Source organism: Diadema setosum, chromosome 6 (assembly GCF_964275005.1).
Source record: "Diadema setosum chromosome 6, eeDiaSeto1, whole genome shotgun sequence".
Lineage (NCBI taxonomy): Eukaryota > Metazoa > Echinodermata > Echinoidea > Diadematoida > Diadematidae > Diadema > Diadema setosum.
Window position 1 is genome coordinate 4733212 of NC_092690.1, and position 14644 is coordinate 4747855.

At 38.1% G+C, this 14644-nt stretch overlaps 1 protein-coding gene across 2 annotated transcripts in view; it reads left to right on the forward strand.

Annotated features, from left to right (window-relative positions):
* LOC140229909 (uncharacterized) overlaps positions 1-14644 on the forward strand; it is a 76934-nt gene that overhangs the window by 16981 nt on the left and 45309 nt on the right. Inside the window, exon 3 of one of the 2 annotated variants that reach the window (XR_011901340.1) lies at positions 149-206. The exons of the other annotated variant lie outside the window; for it this stretch is intronic. The gene's annotated coding sequence lies outside the window, so the exon portion shown is untranslated. Of the gene's footprint in view, positions 1-148; positions 207-14644 lie in introns of those variants that run through there. 2 annotated transcript variants of the gene reach the window in all.

The following is a 14644-nucleotide window of genomic DNA, read 5'->3' on the forward strand; positions in this document are numbered from 1 at the left end:
TGAGCATAGTTTAACTTGCAGGTATTTTTGGACTGCGAAGTGGCCCCATTTGCAGTTGTTCCTCTTTTCTCCACCCCCCCCCCCCACATTGACCTGACCTAACTGTTTGCCCTCCCAATTCCTCCTTCCTCCACTGATGTGTAAACAGCGACTATGACATCACAGGGCTCTCCTGTGGCAGGTGATGATAACGATGCATCCACCGGTATGTTTTGGAAACGATTTTGTCCAACCTGTTGGTTATTTTTCCCCTCTTCTGGTCGTATAAGCATGGTCTTGGAAAGCTTCCTCTCATATCAGACAGAAGTTACTGTCGAAGCAAATACTAAAATTGAAGTGGCAAACTGGGCCCACAAATCTTTTTTCTTGCCATATAAATCTGTACGTCCGTGCTCTGTAGGGACAGTTTATATCTAGCTTTACCACAGACTGCATGAGTCTACGTATTCAAATTCATGAAATTCTTCTGTCAAGATGTTTTCATCGCAAGTCAACTGCATGAGTTTGTTTTGTATCGTACCTCTGAAAAGACAAACATTACAATTTATATTTAGGACGGTAGTTTGACAGTTGAGTAGGTTGATATGAACCTACACACAGATTGACAGTTAAAAAAGAAAAAAAAATATTTATATATGAAGCATATGACTTCGCACGGAATATGAGCTTTCATATATAACAGTCTGTCTTCACACTTTCCGTTGTTCGGAAACGTAATGAAAATAATAATAAAATTGACCTTGGCTGATCTGGCAGAAGGCTTTCCAAGGCTCTGCTTAGTCTGTTTGACCGCCTGGTTGCTTTTGGATTGGCATTTGCTCTCTTCCTTCAAAAAAAAACCTGCTTCAATTTTTATTCCAGCTTCCCTCTTTCCTGCTTTCAGGGCTGCACCCTTGTTGTCTTCTGAATTTAACCCTCATCTGTGCACCTGTTAGTTAAGAGTGTTGTTCGATCCCCTCAGAGAAAGCTCTAGTTTTTCCCCCCGGATGTTGCTGAGGGCCAAGTTTTGGAACATCTTTGTGGAATCTTTGTGAAATGGACAAATTTGCTGACGAGGGCATGTTTTCACATAAGTTTTGATTCATGCTCAAAATCTTTACAATATGAGAATGATCATGATTACACTGTAAGGTAAACCACAAATAATCACTTATGAATATTCAATTGATATTTGGGTGTCGTATTTATGAATATTCATATGGGAATGCCTCATGTGAAGCCCAAAGTCAGAGTCCTCAAATGTGATTAACTTCAAAAGTTCAGGTGTGTGATTATCAATCTCTTGTTCTTGGCCATTTCTCACCACCTCACAACAGATTTCCTCATATTTCTGTGTTACAATCCTCTAATATACCCACCATCAGCTAACAGATGTTGAAGGGATGGTATAGTTTTGGTTAAGATTGGGGATTCAGATTTTATCTTCTTGCGAGATAATTAGAAACCACTAATGAAATGTTAAAGAGCATTCAAATCTGAGAGCTATTCTAAGTTTATTCAATGAAAATTAGTCTTGAAGTGGCCAAGATATCCAAAAAGAAAGTAAAACAAAGCATCCTAATTTTAATGGGATCTCTTTGTTTCAGGACATCTCAGCCATTTCAAAACCAATTTTCATCATACAAGCTTTGAATTCCTCTTAGAATTGAATGCTCATTCTTGTTTTATAAGAGGTTTCTCATTGTCTCACAAATAAGTTGGACACCTGAAGCTAAATCTTAACCAAACTATAGTATCCCTTTTAATAATTTTGTTTTACTATTAGTCAGCATGTAAAATAGATCAAATTAGAAACCTAATTGCAGTATGTGTACATTTGACAGCATAATTATTCAAACCTTTGAACATTTTCATCGCTTTTTCGATAAAGTGAATGATGGAATGATTGTACTTGGGTATCACTTTGATGGCTTGGCTGCCCTTTGTTTGATGATTTTTTCTCTTAGAAGAATTTCAGAATTCACTGCACTGAATCCTGTTGCAAAATGATAATAATAATCATCATCATAATAATCATCATAATGTAATAAGTATAACATTGATAATAATAATGATGATAATGATGATGATAATAATAATAATAATCATCATCATCATAATCATAGTAATCATAATCATAATAATATTAATAATAATAAATGAAAATGTTTCATCAGTTTTGATGACAAATGCTGGTTTTGGAATAAAGTTTGGAAAGCCTTGAAAGTAGGCATCCTTACTTCTTTGTTTATAATTAATAAAGGGACGTGAAGCTTGAAATGCAGCAATTTTTAGTACGACAATGCAAGGTATCAAACCAATGGCTGAGTGCCCCCCCCCCCAAAAAAAAGGTATATTATGAGAAGTCATACAAATTTTGTAAACCCCCCCATAAAAATTGAAATAAATAGATTAAACAAATGGATTAATGAATAAATAAACGATAATACTAAAATAGAATAAAATAAAATGAATAAAAAAGTGCTATGAATAATTGTTGCTGTCAAATGTATGTGTGTGATCTTTGTCTGACATTAGGATTTAATACCTGTTACAGTGTAGATCGGGAGATGTATTCATAGCAGCTGTATAGTTCACTTTAACTATCCCAATTCCTTGCTTCAAATAGTTAGTCATTACAATTTTGCTGCATTCCCCTACCTAGCACTCAGTGACCTTGTAAGTTTGCCCTAACAAAGACTTCCAAGTGTTTATTTTTTCTTGTGGAATGTGTTAACTTAAATGTTTGTAACAAATATCCCATGTACGATGGTATTGTGTATTAACTATTGATATTTGTGTGGAGGTGTAACTGGTTCCATGTTATTTCTATTTTTGTCCTCGAGTGACAAATTTGCAATCATTGTGTACAGTCATTTTGGTGTATTTAAACAAATTGCATATTTCATCTGTTTATTATTCAATCGCTGTTTTCCATAAAGTGTATTTATCTATATTTCTTTATTCATTTTATTTGAGTATGTAGTTGATTCTATATATAGAATATATATATATATATATTTATTTATTTACTTTATTTCAATGTATTTGTTGATTTGTGTCTTTTTCTGCATTTCAGATACAATTTTTAACAATCTATTCCTTGCCATTGATAAGACGAAGAAAACTGATCATAGCAATCATTCTGTCTGACAAGTCAGTATGCTGACAGGTTGTGGGGTACCACTCCACCCCCCCCCCCCTTTGATGAAGTGTTACTTTCAGTATATACTGGTAATCATCCTATCGATTGAAGTATTATTGAAGACTTTCGTTATCAGTGGCCATTTGGGAAGAGGTGAATGGTTTGGAAATCATTTCCAAAGGACAAAGTCAGTAGATATCAAAGCCTTTGCCAAGGGACATGCCAGCTAAACTTCAACCAGGGACCTTGGTGTGGAAAGTGCATGGTTTTATGCACTGAGCTCTTGCAGCCCCATGTTTGTGATGAATGGGTCCTAATATGATCACTGGCAATAAGTTTCCGTACTGAAGGCCGGCCAGGTGGCCTAGTACATGTAGTAACCAGCAGATCAGAATGACTCAAAATGGCTTGTTGTTTGAGCCAAGCTGAGTAACATGTAATATTGGTAATGCTATCTCTTTTATAGTGAGAGGGAAGGTATCAAACTGTAAATTATATAAATGTTTGTGTGTGTGTGTGGGCTTGTGTGTGTGTGTGCCTGTCTGTTTTTCTGTCTGTCTGTGACTGTGTGAGAGAGAGATACATTGAGATGTCATCCTTTCCCAATCATTAGGCATTTGTATAATGCATTTTTAAGTCATCATTTGAGCAAAATAAAAGGGAAAATGAAAATACACAAAAACTACAAAGATAGAGATACTGATACCAACACATTTCAGATGTACAATGTATGCCCCCACACACATCCAATATCTCCTATTAAAAAAAAAAATGGTGCCTGACAACTGGAGGTAAGACTAAAGCATTATTCTGTACATAGGATAGGTCCCAACATGTGGTCTATCCATCACCGTCGTCCATCTACACAGGCCTGGCTGTCTCTCTGGGGAACCCCAAGCCAGACGCCAGCTGGCCAGCTATGCCTGCTAGACAGTCATAATTAATTATATCCTCCCCCTAGTTTTGCCCCTAATAGAAATTCCACACTAAAGCAAAGGGACAACCACAGCTGGACAAGGGGTCATTCAGGGTCACTACTGGTTATTTTGTCCTGTTTTGTTTTGATTTGTTTTGTTTGGGGGGTGGTGGCCTTGATTATCTGGGGAAGTACTGAAGTACGGGCTGCCCAGTTTGATAGGAACTGGTGCAAGGGTGAAGGTTATGCTTTCACCTGCTTTTTTTGCCAAGACTGGGTTGCTATTAATAGTAGATGACTGGTTTGGGGGATTTCCCCAGATTGCACAATTGTTGGGTGTGACTTGCCTAGTGTAGAACAGTGAGTCCAGTCTCCTGTCTGTCCTGTGTAGCTCAGCTCTGACCTTCTATTCTGGCAGCAGAAGGAAAACTCCCAAGTTACATGTATTCAGGAAATGCATTATTTGATATACACAATGTAGAATACAGTACATTGTATCTTGTATACATTGAACAGTGTATTCTATGATGAATTGATCATAGAGTATAAAAAATTTTGACCAGTTAATCAGGAGAATGTCATGCAGCTGTGATTTTCTTTCCAACCATTTATGTTTTATTTATATCATTATTATCTTTTTGATTCCCAGAAATGCCCATCTTAATAGCCATGCGAGGGACTTGGAGTGTATTCAAATACCATTATTATTATTTTCAGTATTATTATTATTATTATTATTATTATTATTATTATTATTATTATTATTATTATTATTATTATTATCATTATTATTATTACTATTATTATTATTATCTATTCAACCAGGTAAACAATATAGGATACATATAAGCATTACAATTATTAAGCAAAAAGTGAAAAACCACAATGAACATTACCAAGGGATACACTGTGCTGCACATGAAACACAAAAGGTTGCAAACTACCTTGACTTTCAACTGTTTATTGGGTTTTTTTGCTGTCAAGAAATGTGTTTGATGCAAAGTGCTTATTTCTAGTGCATCTGAAAAACAAAACATTACAATCACCTTTCCCAAGTCGTATCTACGAAATTCTGTTTGTTCCACCGTGGTCTGAGGTGTTTTCCACTTCATTTTTCCTTGATATTTGTTGCATGTTTGCCATTCATATGGATTGCCCTCCAGATGGAAGTCAAACTTTGCGCACTTCTGAAATAAGTTTTGAGGTTCTTGTTTCATTCTATGGATGTATTCTTGCATGTACATGTCTGTTGCGAGTTGCATGTGATACGTTTTAGTGATAGGTTAGAGCATGGACATGACTTGTGTTTAAGAGATGCCTTTTTCGACTTTTTGATTTACACAGCTTTTGAGCGGAATTTTTCTTGCTGTTTATGCACAAGCATGGAGACTGATTACTATGTCAAAACTGCAAGAAATCTGAGACGAGCATTCAGAAATATGTTTCACAAGTGCGATAAATTAGCATTGCATTGAGTTATTCAATCTTCAGTTATTTTCATGTTTTTGAATATCATTGACAGTTATATCTGTGTTAACTGATCTACTACATTTATGGGTCTTATGTTTTGTCTGCATTCTATTGTCAAAATGGCACGTATAGCAAATATCGATGACATATGAATCCAATGAATGCTGATATGGGTGTTTAGTGCTCATCTTCAGCAATGGCATTAGGCCTTTTGGCTGTATAGGCGTCCTTTTTTAATTAGGTGGTAGGCCCTATAAATGTAAACAGAGCTGATTCGCATGCCAGTCCCTGTTGGTCAGAGAGGTTGGGAGAGGGCATCTGATCCCCACCAACCCCACACCAAAAAAATAAAATAAAATAAAATAGTTGTCATTGATCGAATGCCTAATTTGACCTTCCAGCCTACTCAGATGTGACCAAACACATCTGTCATGCGAATATACACACACCGACCACCCTGTCATGTTGTATTGTAGGGACTTGTGCAGTGTGTTGATTTTTAGTCCATCACATTTCCCTTCAAGGTTTACAACACTTTAAAGGGATGGTATCATTTGGTTGAGATGGGAGATTCAGATTTAACTTTTTGCAAGATAATTAGAAACCATTTATAAATGAAATATTAAAGAGCATGCAATTCTGTTAAAGAGAAAGTCAGTTTATCTAATGAAATTTGGTTTTGAAATGGCTGAAATATCCAAAAACAAAGAAAAGCAAAGTTGTCCTAATAAAATGTACGGAGGTAAGTCCCATTGTTTACTAGGAACTCTTTGGTTTTGATTATCTCAACCATAGAAAAACCTCAAATAGGGGGCCTATACTTTGAATTTCTCATATTTACATACTCTATATTAAGGGATTTCTCTTTATCTCACAAAAATAGGTTGGAAACCTGAAGCCCCATCTCAGGCAAAACTATCGACCATTTCTTTGAGGTCTTTTTGTGGACTGAGCCAACAAAGTGTAGATCTAGAGTATCATGCTGTTGGTTGTGAAACCTGAATGTAGCAAATTGTTATTTTCATATCACATTGTGTACAAGTAGTGTGCGATTGTACGTTTGTACCTACAGTGATACAGCAGTCTGGATGTTGTTACTTACACAAACACATCATCATAAGCTTTTCAAAGTGCAATAACAAGCCTGGGACTATGAGGGGATAATGTGTGATTATATCAAAACTGGAAACTGAAAACAATTAAGGAAGTCTTTGTAGTTATACAAGTACAGTTGTTGTATTTCACACTAGAAAACAATACGAAAACCCATTCTGCAGCCTACACTACTTGGCAGCTGATAATAACTTGTCGAGTGACATTTTATTGATGTGATGTCACTTCGAAAATCCCCTCCGTTCCCCATTTGTGAAGGCCTCATTACTCGCAGGGTATTTACTACCTCACTGCCCCCAATTTTGAAACAGAGTCCTTCTGCAGATTTTGCTCGACTTGAGTGCCTCTACTATTCTTGACCTATTCTTTGAGAGGAATTAGTCTTGGATTTCTGTAGGAACTTTAGAAGGCCACTTCTGAGTTAAAGGGATAGTACAGTATTGGTGGAGATGAGAATTGGGCTTTTAACTTTTTGAGAGATACCAAGAAAACATTTGTGAAATAGTACACTAGCATACCATTTTAAAGAGGAATTCAAAGTTTATTTGATGAAAATCGGGTTTGGAATGACTGAAACATCCAAAAACAAAGTAAAACAAAGCGAGCGTAATTAAATGTGGGTCCCACACTCTATTAGAATTGGCCTGTTTTTTAATATCCCAGCCATTTCAAAACCAATTTTCATCAAATAAACGTTGAATTCCTCATGGAATTACATGCTCTTTCACATTTCATAAGAGGTTTCTCATTAATTCACAAAAAAAAAAAAAATGTAAGAAACCTGAAATTAGGTCTCAACCAAAACTATACTATGCCTTTAAAGTCCAAATGTCAAATACTTTTGAAAAGCACATATCAAATTTCTAAAATAACTATAACTACTTTTACCAGTAACACTACTATTACCACTACTGTCAGTGTCACTATTACTAGATATGATTGTTTGTACTACTATCACTATTACTGCCACTTATGGCTAGTATTACTACTGCCATTATTGCTACTATTGCTATTAGGGCCTACAGGTTGTAGGGTTGGGGGTACCACCTATCGTCACCCTAAGGATCTGTAGCTTGTTTATTCTAAAAATATAACACAAATTCGCCTAATTCTTACCTCAAATATGCCATAAATACTGCAGTTTTGAATGTCGTGACCGTCTCGTTGATTCTGAATCTCCGTTTTAAAATAGCGCAATTTTAGTGCGTGCGTCAGTCTGGCCAGTCTGTACTCCTAAGATCTTAATGCAGACTGCTACCGTAATGCCGTAGACGTGTACAGCCAGCGACGTGCCCGCAGAAGTACTATTCTGTAGTGCAAATGCTCTACAGGACAAGAGGTGTCAGATGACTGTCATGGTACTGATAAGCTAGACTAGGCTTGGCCTTATTAGTGCTCCTTGTGAATAATGAGCCGGCCGGATATACCCTTGGGTAAACTCCTTAAACTGCCGGAGAACAGGGCGATGAGATCAAGCTCCATGTATGTTCTGGTAGGGGTAGCCATAGCTTAGCCATGCAGATCTAGTGAACGTGATAAAACTGTCTGTCACCAGTGTCACTGAATAGTAACTTCTGCCCTGTTGCTCTGTAACATCTAGCAACTCACAAATGCAACAAGTTGTTCCTGCGACCGTCTCAGCCTTGCTGTGCCGTCGACCCACAGGGCACCTTGCCAAGGGATGCTGCAGTGCGCTGGGCAGCATCGACATCTTTAGCGCAGCCTACTTTTTATGAGATGAGTACAACTGATTATTCACCTACAGCTACTGCGTCCGAGGTAACCGACGCCCCACGTTATATGGCAGTGGTGGAAAATGAGCAAAGTCCATATAGCAACACTACCGCATTCGGGTTAACCGATGGAGACTTGAGAAATGGTAGAGTCCATAGTGGTTCCAAAGGAACAAAGCAAGTGATTAATCTAGCAGCTTGGAACGTTCGTACAACCAATGACAGCGTTAATTCCCTACGACCGGAAAGAGCTACAGCTATTATCTGCCGGGCTCTGGAGGAAGCAGATGTTGACATTTGTGCACTTAGTGAGGTGCGTCGTCCAGGTACTGGAAACGTTAAGGAAAGAAGTCACACAATATATTGGAGTGGAGGAAAAGACAAAACTGCAGGAGTGGGATTTGCTGTTTCTAACAAATTTAGTCACATCAACCCAGTACCCATCTCCGATAGGATCATGACAGCTCATGTCAAGCTGAAGAACAATGTCCATCTCTCATTAATCAGCGTCTATGGACCTACAATGCAACGACCTGAACTCGAGAAAGAACAATTTTATGAGCAGCTCGGCGAGTGTATCACCAGTGCCAAAGGAGATGGCATTATTGTGCTTGGTGACTTCAATGCTCGTGTTGGTAAAGACTGGGAGTCCTGGCCATCCGTCATAGGCAGGCATGGAGTAGGTCACATGAACTCTAACGGCCTTATGCTATTAGAGTTCTGCACCCGGATGAAGCTTTCAATAATGGGTACTATGTACCAGCTGAAAAATCGGCTCAAAAACACTTGGCAACACCCACGCTCGAAACATTGGCATCAGTTGGACCATGTTCTCGCCAATTCACAAGCAAGACAGTTCATCAGGGTCACCAAGGTCAATCCTTCTGCAGACTGCTTTACGGATCACAGGCTATTGCTGTGTAAATGCAGTACAGTGATTAAGTCAAGGAAGAAATGTGCAAGACCTCCCTGCAAACTTGATACCCATCTAACTAACAAAAAGAAACTTATGTTAGAAAGTTTCTTAGAGGAAAAAATCCCTGACTGTGAATCATCCTGGGATGACTTGAAAGAACTACTTCAGAATGCTGCAGATCACATCTTTGAAAAGAAAAAGAGGAAGAGCGAAGACTGGTTTGATGATCAAGAGCAAGAGATTCAGAAGCTCTTGAAGGAAAAACGGAAAACTGGTGATATAAAAGGGCTAAGAGAAGAAATTCGGAAACTGAAAAATAAGTGGTTTCAACAGAAAGCAGAGGAGGCTGAGAGATATGTTCAGGAAAAGAATCACAGAGAGTTTTACGCAACTCTTAATGCTGTGTATGGTCCCAAATCGAAGAATGTTCATCCGGTCAAGTCAAAGCAGGGTGAGCTCCTGTCTGCACCTGAAGACATCAAAGACAGATGGGTTGAACACTTTGACGAGCTTCTTAATCAACCGACAGATGTCGACTGGGAGATTCTCAATGAAGTCGATCAACTTCCAACCATTGATGAGTTTAATGATCCTATTTCAATGGATGAACTTGAAACAGCACTCAAGAACACAAGACTGAGAAAGAGTCCGGGCCCAGATGGAATTATTCCAGAGGTCATAGTCCATGGTGGTAGAGTTTTGTGGACTTTCCTGCTGACTCTATTCAATCTGTTCTGGTTAACCGAGAGATTACCTTCTGATATGACAGATGCAAATATTTCTATCCTTTTTAAGAAAGGTGATCGCAGCTTGTGTGAGAACTATCGTGGCATATCTCTGCTCAGTGTGGTAGGGAAGATTTTTTCGGATGTTATTCTTCAGAGACTTCAACACCTAGCAGAGAAGATTTATCCCGAGTCACAATCTGGCTATAGGAGTAGCAGAAGCACGATTGATGGCATCTTTACACTACGGCAAATAATGGAAAAATGTAAGGAGCAGCGTTGTAATCTACACATTGCTTTTATAGATTTTACCAAAGCTTTTGACTGTGTTAATCGAGAGCTTCTTTATGCAATATTACAGAAGCTGGGATGTCCAGAGAAATTTGTATGCATTATCAAGAAACTGTATTCTAATGTACATGCCAGACTTCTCATCAATGGTGAACTTTCGGACTCAATAAACTACAATAGTGGAGTAAAACAAGGTTGTAAATTAGCTCCTACACTTTTTGGAATTTATGCCGCTATACTCCTCCATCTAGCCTTTAAAGATGTTGATCCTTTCTGCAGTATCAAAGTGCGTTTCAGATATGATGGAGATATTTTTGATTTGCGTCGCCTAAAAGCCAAAACTAAGATACTCACAGATTATATAAGAGAAGCTCAGTATGCTGATGATATTGCCATTTTTTGTAATGAGTCTTCTGCACTACAGACTCTTTTATCTGCATACAACACATTATCCCTAAAGATGGGTCTACGTATCAACATTAAGAAGACAGAGACAATGAGTGTGGGAGAGCAAGTTGATTTCTACATTGATGGAAATAAACTTTGTAGAGTTGACCGTTTCAAATATCTTGGCAGTTACATTACAAAAGACTGCAAAGTAGATGAAGAACTCAAGGCACGCATTCAAGCCGCATCATGTGCAATGGGAAGATTGAGGCAAAGAGTATTTCAGTGCCGGGATTTGACTACTGAAACAAAACTCAAAGTGTATAACCAATGTGTGACCCCTTTACTGCTATATGGGAGTGAAACATGGACACTCTATCGGCGCCATATAAAGCAGCTCAGGACCATTCAACAACGACACCTTAGGTCTATTCTCCACATCAAGTGGGACCACTTTGTCACAAATGATGAAGTATTGGAACAGGCAAAAACACTAGACATTGAAACCACCCTCGTTAAAAATCGACTACGATGGGTTGGTCATGTTGTGCGAATGGAAGCTGCCAGACCTGTCAAGGAGCTCTTTTTTGGAGAGCTTGATGATGGCTCTCGCAGCATAGGACGCCCTCATCTGAGATACAAAGATACAATCAAAGACATTCTGAGGAGAGCTGATGTCCTTCACAACTGGAGAGACCATGTTGATGACAGACATGAATGGCGGAAATTCACTCATGATGTCAGCATGAAAATTGATCATCAGAGGAAGGAGGTTAACAAGTTGAGAAGAGAAAAGCGTCACCAACAACAGTCAAGATGAAAAATGGACGTTTGTTTTGATGTTTCTTTTGAATTTTTGGTAATCTCATCTTGTAAATTGTATTTTTGCCCGTGTCGGGATTTAGGCGTATATATATATATATATATATATATATATATCCGTTTTCTTCGCGCAGCTAAAAAGGGTACCTTGCGATCAGCACCCCCTCCCCTCCATAGGTATACACGTGAATTTCACAGCATAGGTAATACACGTGAATTTCACCGCATATAGGTAATACACGTGAATTTCACAGCCATGCGTCGTTACTGAGCGGATGTGTAATTTTTAGCTTGGTTTGTTTGAGTTTGATTTTCGTTTCTTCGTTTTTATTGTCTTTATAGCTAATGACACTTAATCCCGCGCGTACCTTTTCGTTCTATACGCAAACAGCCATGATACGCTGGATGCCGATTGGAAGGTGCCCTGCTGATAGGTGGTGCCCCACCCATACTACTAGTAGGCCTACTTTTTTTATTACATGTAGGCCTACTACTACTACTGCTGCTACTGGGCTCACTACCAGTTTTACCACTACTCTACTTCTACTAGTGCTACTACTACCACAGGGAATAATTTTCCTGGTATCGCAAAGCAATTTGCTATGCATTTTCACACCACTGCTACACAAACTGACTTATGTGTAGCAGTTTTCTTCTATAGAAATGTAAGGATACCATTTCAAATATTGTTCATCAACTGAAATTGCTAATCAAATTTGAGTTGGAAAATTATTCCCTGTACTACTACTAATACTGCTGCTGCTGCTACTATTACCACTATTATTACTATGTCTGCTATTACAAACATTCCTACTTTAAATAAGAAAATTGTAGAGAAGTCCGAACAGCAGGAGAAATACAGTGAAGAAGGTGGAATGAAAAAAAGAAAAAAAAAAAAAACATGAGAAAAGGAAGAATGAGGAAGAAGAGGGAATAGAGGGTATGAAAAGTAAAAGCATGGTTTGCATATATTGACATGTTCAACCCATTATAGAAGGCCAGTTTACAGCTTCTATTTGTCAAGCACTAACACACTGATGAGAGACTGTTTTCGCTGTAAAATACTCTGTATAGAACATAGACATGCTTCCTTCTGTGAAAATAATTGTGTGAAATACTATTTTATTTTTCTTATTTATCTATCCTAACTTGGACTGTTCATTATGTCATATGTGTGCATGAAAAACTGTCACGCCCATGTAATCAGAGTGATAATGATGATACCTCCTGGAATGCAATACTATAACAAGTATGTTTCGATTGGATATAGTGACAATCGGTCCCATGGCCGTGAAATGGGGATGAGTGCTCTGAACGGACACTAATACTTAATAGTGTTATGATGATGAACTTGTTATTTCAGTGGGAATAAGCCCAAGAAAAACATTTAGTATAGTCAGTGCTTAAATTCACTTGAAAACCCAGACAGTTGTGAGTGGATATGATGTCATCGCTAATATCAAAGACTATTGTTTATGATGATTATGTATCAAAAAGAAAACACCAGTGTGTTGAATAGACTGCAGCGCCCATTTGCTGCTTTTGGGTAGAATGCAACAGCATTTGATGCACTGTACACATAAGTTTGTGTATCATCCTGGTTGGTACTGCTGCATTGGTGGCCTTGCCTCTTGCACATACACACTGTGCATTATAATCCAACCTTCTCTAGTGTAGTATGTGTGTATAATAGTATTTGTGTGAGTGTGTATTGAAATTGTTTGGTGGTGCGCATCACAGCATGTGTGCTGGTAATAGGTGGGCGTTGGCTGTACCCACAAATGCACACACACAGAGAGTACACACACAAGTACTATAGTGACTCACCCATTGATAAGGATGGTGTGTAGCTACTCAGGTATTTTCAAAAATAGTCTCCAAATTTAGACTTGAGGAAGCGGAAGAGAGACTTGTGGTAACGCCATGCCCATTTTGCATACTTGCCACCTCTACCGCATTTGGCGGTAGACTACTGCTTTTGAAAGATTTTATTAGCATTCAAGCTAGCACTGCTCGCATAGGCATCCTGGATTCTACCACTTTCTCAAATGAAAATGTTGGCAAGTATGATTTTGGTCCTTGAAAGAACTGTTTGACTGTTATGGAAATGGCAGAATAGTACCCCTTTCATAAACTCAATAATGCGGATAATATCCGCAACATTTGGTCGTAAAATCGGAGCGGGGAAAGAATAATGCGCTTTATTTCGACCCTTCTATTATCCGCATAATAGCAGCATCGGGACCAGATTTGGAGTTTATGAACGCAAACCCAAATAATGCGGATAATTGCCGGGGTGCGGTCAAACGTTACTTGTCTTTCCTGCAGGAGGGACGTGTGCAGTCACCATGACGATTATCCGCCTTTTTCAGGACGGGCGCTCGTAAAAATAATGCGGATTATTTTCAGAGTTTGTGAACGCATTTTTTATTGAATTGTCCGCATTATTCTTATGCGGATAATAGGAGGATGAGTTTATGAAAGGGGTATAGGATGCATGGGCAGTTGTGGGAAAGAATAGAATGAGCATCTGGTAACGGGTTTTGGGAAGTCAGTGGGAGGAGAGAGCTAAACTAGAAATAAAGGAGGAGAAGGTTCAGAAATCATGGAGATAAAAGAGGAAAGTGATGGCATAGTGAAATTTTAGATTTAAAAAATAGTGGAAAAAATATTAAGGCTTCAATACAGTTTGTGATGTGAAAATTAATAAGCCTTGTGTGATTTGATATCCCAGTAAAGTGTTTCTGTTAAAGTTTAAACAGATTTCTAGTTTTTCTCTTCTACACATAAAAAAATCTAGTATCTGTTTTCATGATATACAAATTAAGGCATAATGTTGCATTGTTATGTGACTATATGAAAATTGCAAATCTATGATTATTTGTTGTAGTGCTCTGTGGCTCTTTAAAGCTCTGATATGGCTTGAAAGTTTTAGAACATGAAATTGTACTCTTTAAAAACAGCATCATGGTTATTTTCTATTCTGCTACTTTGAGAATAGAACTTACAAGGACACTTGGAACATTATCATTCAAAAGGAAGAAGGGATAGCAGTAAAAAACCTTGTGTCATCATTGTACTACAAAAATAAACAATTTCTTTTTTATATTTCTTCAGGCAGAATGTGTCATGCTCACCTGTATATAG